The sequence below is a fragment of the Alligator sinensis genome, unplaced genomic scaffold (genome assembly GCF_000455745.1).
Source record: "Alligator sinensis unplaced genomic scaffold, ASM45574v1 scaffold15_1, whole genome shotgun sequence".
In the NCBI taxonomy this organism is placed as follows: Eukaryota; Metazoa; Chordata; order Crocodylia; family Alligatoridae; genus Alligator; species Alligator sinensis.
The window spans coordinates 1,136,459-1,143,737 of NW_005842307.1; the positions used below are offsets into that span (position 1 = coordinate 1,136,459).

The following is a 7,279-nucleotide window of genomic DNA, read 5'->3' on the forward strand; positions in this document are numbered from 1 at the left end:
AAGTTTATCAGGGGGGACCACCAGCATCTGGGGGAACGTTTGTTCACCAGAGCGCCCCAAGGGATGACGAGGTCGAATGGTCACAAACTACTTCAAGATCGTTTCAGGCTGGACATAAGGAAGAATTTCTTTACTGTCCGAGCCCCCAAGGTCTGGAACAGCCTGCCACCGGAGGTGGTTCAAGCGCCTTCATTGAACACCTTCAAGACGAAACTGGATGCTTATCTTGCTGGGATCCTCTGACCCCAGCTGACTTCCTGCCCTTTGGGCAGGGGGCTGGACTCGATGATCTTCCGAGGCTTTCATAGACAGCCCTAATGTCTATGAAATGTATGAAATCTACTTCCAAACACACAAAGCTTTCTAAAGCTTTCTATGAGGCCAACTTGGGGTTGTGGTGAGTGGGCCTACAGGTGTTGTGAAAGAATCCATATCCACCCCTGCTTGCCTTAGCATGGTCTCAGATAAACAGATGGGTCATTTGGGAAAGCAGATAGACCTTTCATAGACAGCCCTAATGTCTATGAAATGTATGAAATCTACTTCCAAACACACAAAGCTTTCTAAAGCTTTCTATGAGGCCAACTTGGGGTTGTGGTGAGTGGGCCTACAGGTGTTGTGAAAGAATCCATATCCACCCCTGCTTGCCTTAGCATGGTCTCAGATAAACAGATGGGTCATTTGGGAAAGCAGATAGACCTGGTGGGGCTTGCAGCCTAAATCCCACCCCTTCTACTTGTTCCAATTGGTTCAGCGTCATTCTTGGGAGGTCTGAGGCCTCTGAAACCCTCGCTAATTGGTCGGGGATGCTAGGGCAGGTTGTTAGAGGGGTCACACCACCACCCTGCTACCCCATAGGCCATGCCTGTTCCCCCTGGGGGCTAGAGCAGTCTAGGACCTGATAGGTCATAACTGTACCACATGATCTAGTGCGGTTCTTGCAGCATGAGGGGTTGGGCTTTGGAGGTCTGCATGGGCTGTCCTTCTGATGTCATGGACCATGTGGTGATGGTGTCACACACCACATGACTGGGAGTGGGGGCAGAGTTGCTGACGTCACACACCACGTGACTAGGGGTTAGGGTGGAGTTGCTGATGTCACACACTATGTGACTGGGGGTGGGGTGGAGTTGCTGATGTCATGCACCACGTGATGGAGTGGGGGTGGAGTTGCTGATATCACACACCACATGACTGGGGTCAGGGGGCAGGGCTGGTGACATCACGTACCGCGTCACTAGGGTCAGGGGGCAGGGCTGATGATGTCACACAACATACAAGAGAAAGGGGCAGGGCTAAGGGACAGGACTTCTGGTCCCTCTAATAGTAGAGCTTTGCTAATAGCAAGAGTTTTGCTCACTGATTCCATAGTAGGCCAGTGAAGTGGCATGTAGCCTCCTGCTCTGTGAGCATGACCGAACCATGAACTTAGATAGCAGAATGTTGTAATACAGTGGAATGTGGTAAACAGCAGGTGTGTTGGATCACGACTCATCCCCAAATCCCTAGCTCGAGATAACTGTGTTTACTTCTGTACATTCTTAAGTTACAGGGGGTTCCTCAGCTCTGGCAAGAGTTCCGACTTGTGTGGAGCCCCAGCGCAGGCTATCACATCCCCAGGATCGGGACACTCCGGGGCCAGGGGAACCACGCGGGGTGGTGGCTGCTGCCTAAGGCCGATGTGAGGTGACCATCCTCTCTGCTCTGTTCTCTCGCCTGCCTCTGTGAGTCTCCTTAAATAAAGTTTTGCAAGGGTGAAAACAACCATGAGTACATCCTTTGTTCAAGCACAGGGAATCTTCTGAACCCAGTAGTTCATTCTAAGACAATTGGTTTTAGAAGTGGGATTCCCCTGATGTTTGGCATAGACCTATTTAAGAGACTGTGGAAGGGGGAGGGAGAGGGATCGGAAAGAACAATGCCGGGTTGGCCCGATACCAGGTTGTGGTATGGAGTAGCAAAGGCACTCTGTAAATTGAGGTCATCTGTTTATTGGAGTAAGGAGGAGTGCCCTGTAACTCCTGCCGAGGTGCAAAGGTGGGTTGAGAAGGAGCTTAAGTCTGAGGGGGAGAATGGTGCTAGACGCACCGTCCCTTGGCTGCTCCTTATGGTGCTTGAACGTCTGAGCACACATAATGCCCATCTGCAGGAATAGCTCGACCAGGCTGTCCATTGGCAGACGTGTCTGAATTTAAATGAAGCAGTATTGCATGAGTTACGTTCTAAACAACTTGATTCTGCCTTCCCTAACTGTTCCTCCTCCCTGCCAGACCTGGTCTCCCAGCTGTCTAAGCCAGAGGCAGCTCCGGCAATGACAGGGATACCTTTACAGGATGCTAGGAGGATCACAAGTCGGTGAATAGATCCGGAAAAGTGGAATAAAAATATATAGAGTGATGAGGTCAAACATGCTAAGAGTTTAGATGGTAGGAAGTGCCAATGTGCATTTGCATGACCAGTACATTATGATTGTACTACCCAGAGACCTGCAGGAATCAGTAGATCCCAGAAGATCAGGAAGTACACAACAGCGGAATTGAGTACCTTGGCAGAGAAATTTCGACAAGGGCCAAAAGAGGAACTGAAAACATGGATATTAAGGGTACTCAATGAAGGTGGTACACGTGTAAATGTCACCGTAGCTGAATTGAAGGTGTTAAGAAATCTAACAAGAGACACTTTATACAATGCTACAATGCGTACTGCACAAGCCCTAGTGAGCACCCATGCTCAGCTATTAGATTGGTGTATAGAATGCTGGATAGACAGGTGGCCAGAGAGGGGAGATCATGACAACCCAGGGCCACGGTCTTGGCTGACCATGGAGGAGGGACTAGAAATTTTGCGGGAAGAAGCATGCAAAATTAGATGTATAGGAGGCAAATAAAGAATAGTCCAGAGAATATGCCTTTTACTTCTCAGATTGAGAATTTGTTAATCAATAATGCTTCCTCCCATCTGCATACCCATGTGTCCCTCCTATTGGCGGAATGACAGAGAAAAACGGTCAAGAATATAGGTACCAAATTGTTAGAGAATACTCGGGTAGAGGCGGGGAGTTTGCAAACATGGGTGGTTCAGATGCAAACAGACAAAGAGCAGGGAGGGATAAAAAGCTGTTAACTTGACGGTATATATGAGTTTGGCTCATAAGCCATGGAGTGCCCAAAGAAAAAATTGATGAGCAACCGACGAAAGTTTTGGTGCAGAAGTATCAGCTTTGAAGTAGACAGAGAGCCCCTGTGGAGAAAGTCCAACCCTCAGCCCCCACCCTGGTTATACCCTGACTTAAAGCAGTTTCGTACTCCCCAGCCACAATGACATGATGGCCAAGGTCCCTCCTGCTGGAGTGTGGGCCTCCCCTGGCCGGGAGATCAGAGGCCATGTGCCCAAGTGGCAGTGGAATGGCCAGCTAGAGGAGTTCAAACTTTTATAGGACTATTAGATACTGGTTCTGAAATTCCCATTATACCGGGAGACCTGACTAACTTGAAGGGGGAAAAGATGCTTTTAGGAGGATATGAAAATGCATCCGTGACTGTGAATATTACTGTGAGACCCACCAAACGCAGATTAATGCAAGTAGTGGTATTGCCTATTCCTGAATGTATTGTAGAGATTGATGTTCTGGGAAAATGGAAAAATATCCAGGTAGGCACCCTAAACAATGTCAGATGCTTATTAGTGGGTCGTGCTAAGTGGGAACCTCTAGAACTACCGATTCCCCACCAAATTGTTAACCTTAAGCAATACCGAATCCCGGGTGGGAAGGAAGACATTACCAAGACGATCAAGGACTTGCAGGAGGCAAGTGAGCCTGTTAACTCGCCGTTCAATTCTCCTGTCTGGCCTGTTCGCAAACCTGATGGGTTGTGGAGATTGATAGTAGATTATCGAGAACTTAACAAAGTAGTAGACCTGATTTCAGCTACGGTACCAGATATGGTTTCTATGCTAGAGGATATTAGTACTGCCTCCAGTGAATGGTATGCTGTAATTGACTTGGCTAATGCCTTTTTCTCTATCCCTCGGCATGCAGATCATCAAGCCCAGTTTGCCTTTACTTGGGAAGAACAGCAATACACTTTCACCGTGCTTCCACAAGAGTATTTAAACTCCCCTGCTTATTGTCACAACATGGTCAGACGTGACTTAAGTGAGATTTCTTTACCTGAAGGAGTGTTAGCCAAGCATTATAATGATGATATAATGCTAATAAGCAACACCCTGAATCCTGTGGCAGAAACTCTAGAATGTGTAGTGAAGCATATGCGGGAGAGGGAGTGGGAGATAAATCCACAGAAAATTCAAGGTCTAGCCCAAAATGTAAAATTTCTGGGAGTTCAGTGGTCAGAACCTACTAGAGATATTCCACAGAAAATAAAAGATAAACTACTTTCCCTCCCCGACCCTACTACTAAAAAAGAAGCACAAAGACTGATCAGCCTTTTTAGATTCTGGCACACCCACATACCTTACCTTAGAATATTGATGCAGCCCCTGTATAAAGTAGCACGTAAATCCTCTGCTTTTGAATGGAAAAAAGAACAACACCAGGCCTTCAATAATGTAAAAGCAGCTGTACAAACTGCCCTGCTGCTGGGCCCTTATTCATCATCTGACCCTATTACATTAGAAGTGTCAGTATATCAGAATCATGCATCATAGAGCTTGTAGCAGACTCCTATAGAAACACATCAGAAGTGCCCATTAGGCTTTTGAACTCAGAAATTACCTGACACAGCCGCTAACTACACCCTTTTTGAACAGCAGTTGCTAGCGTGCTATTGAGCATTAGTCATTACGGAACGAATAACAGAGAGACATGAGATTCGTATTAGACCAGAAATTCCCATAATGCACTGAGTCATGCAGAACTCCATCTCCAACAAAATAGGGAGAGCCCAAGATTCCTCCATTATCAAATGGAAATAGTACATACAAGAGCGCGCAAAGCCCAGCCCCCATGGCGTAAGCAAACTTCATGAAAAAATAACTACCCTGACAGCACCAGTGGAAGGTGAACCGAATTTGTTACCCATTGTGACCTTGCCCCCCCTCCGCCCCCCCCCACTTGCCTCATGGGCCCCTTGCTATGACAATCTGCTACCTGACCAAAAGAAGGCTACCTGGTTTACATACAGCTCAGCGCGATATGAGGGTCCTATTCGTGTGTGAACTGTGGCTGCCATTAACCCTGTAACTGGTCACCAACTCAAACATACCGGGACGGGGGCCTCCTCCTAATGGACTAAGTTGAGACCTCTTATGCTGGTGGTAGATTATGAGACCGAATGGCAAATCCCGGCAGTTTAGATCTATACTGATTCCTGGGCCTTGGCAAATGGTTTGGCAGTATGGTCCGGTGCCTAAAAGGCCACGAACTGGAAAATCAGGGAAAAGACTTATAGGCCCAGGGCCTGTAGAAACAACTAGCCATAAAATCTGAGGTAATAATTCATGTTAGTCATGTGGACACTCACCAACACATCAACAGTGGAAATCCTGAACGCGAATGGAACAACCATGCTGATGCTTTGACCCGGCCAGTGTTGGCATGTCAGACCGATGCTTTAGCCGACTAAATACACCAGCAATCAGGACATGCGGGAAGAGACTCGGCCTATGCCTAGGCGGTTGCACGTGACTTGCCCATAACGTGGAGTGAAACCGCATCAGCGGCAGTGCGGTGTCTGCAGTGTCAGTTGGCACGGAAGCCCTTAAACAAAAGGCCAGGCCATATCCCCAGATGGCACAGACCAGCTGAGAAATGGCAAGTTGACTATATTGGACCACTGCCAGCAATAAATGGTTATCATTATGCCTTGATGGCCATCAACACTTTCTCCGGATATGAAATTGCTGTACTGGTCCAGAAGGCAGATGCCCTACCCACCATCCGTGTATTGGAGGCACACCTTGTGGCATTCGCTATGAGATTTCCTCCGATCAAGGTACACACTTCACTGCATTGCTTACCCAACAATGGGCAGCTGGACTTGGCATTGCTTGGACATTTCATGTGCCGTACAATCCGCAGGCAGCAGGCCTCATTGAGAAATGGAATGGTCAACTGAAGCAATTGCTGACCAAAACATTGGGCCTGACCTTCCAGAGGTGGCCCTCTCAACTGCCTAAAATGGTAGCTACCCTTAATAATAGAGAACTTGTCAGAGAACAATCACCTATAGATAAAATGCATGGATGCGGGAAGAAAGGGGTGGAGGAGGGAGCATTGGGAGAGACAACACTCCCATTAACCATAAAACCAATACAGAACCATAAACCTTTTTTCTTCCCGCCCCCATGACTGTTGGATCAGTGGGTATGGATTTAGCAGCACCTGAAGCAGGTACATTGGATGTGGAACAGACGGCAGTAGTACCTTTGAATTGGTCTGTGGATTTACCTCCTGGCTGGTTTGGGCAAATACAATCTTGGTTGGGGCTTGCAGCTCGATGGGTGGTGACTGAGGGAGGTGTGATTGACCCAGATTACCGGGGGGAGGTGAAAGTCATACTACACAATCAGAGGGAAACCCCTTTTGCCTGGGAAAAGGGGGATTGAATAGCCAGATTATTGCTTCTACCTGCTCTCCTTGTGTCTGTTATTCTTCAAAGGTGCGGCATCAGGATACCTCTGAGTCTATGGGGCAACGGGTGTGGGTAACCCAACCTGGGAAGGATCCTATATCCACTGAACTCATAGCCGAAGGAGAAGATAATACTGATTGGGTAGCACCTACGGGTGGAAATCGGTACCATTTGAGACCTAGGGACCAATTGAAAGCAAGGGGATTATAACGCTTAGCATTCAATCCAGATGACGGCCCATTGGGACATTGAAGATGCTGTTGGGTGGACTGCTTGACTAGCGGCCACCTTCTCCAAACTGACAACATTAATCGGATTGGTACACACTACACAGCAGAGCCTCTTTGGAAGGAATCTGTTTTTGCTATGCATCACTTTAACTTTGTCATGTACTGTTTTGTGTGTTTGTCTTGCTTGTATCTCTGTAGAGAGACAGTCTTCGCAGCTACCTACCAACATCGCAGGGGATGGGTAGGTGCAACTCGGAACTGCATTTCCGGCAATTATACACGCCTCCTGATTCGTGGTCATGTCTCTTTTTAAATCTAAGTGTTGATAGCACCTCATGTCAGGTAGGACCATCACCTGGGAGAGGGTGATGGACTTTGCATTGTAACAAGACGGTTACGGTAAACTTTTCCTTTGCTGTTGGGGGTCCCCCCCCCCATTAAATGTACCACAATCAA

The 7,279-nt window shown here is 47.7% G+C and overlaps 1 pseudogene; it reads left to right on the plus strand.

Annotated features, from left to right (window-relative positions):
• Positions 1-3,504: 3,504 nt before the first annotated feature.
• Positions 3,505-7,279, plus strand: part of LOC106722442 — a 5,221-nt pseudogene continuing 1,446 nt past the window's right edge.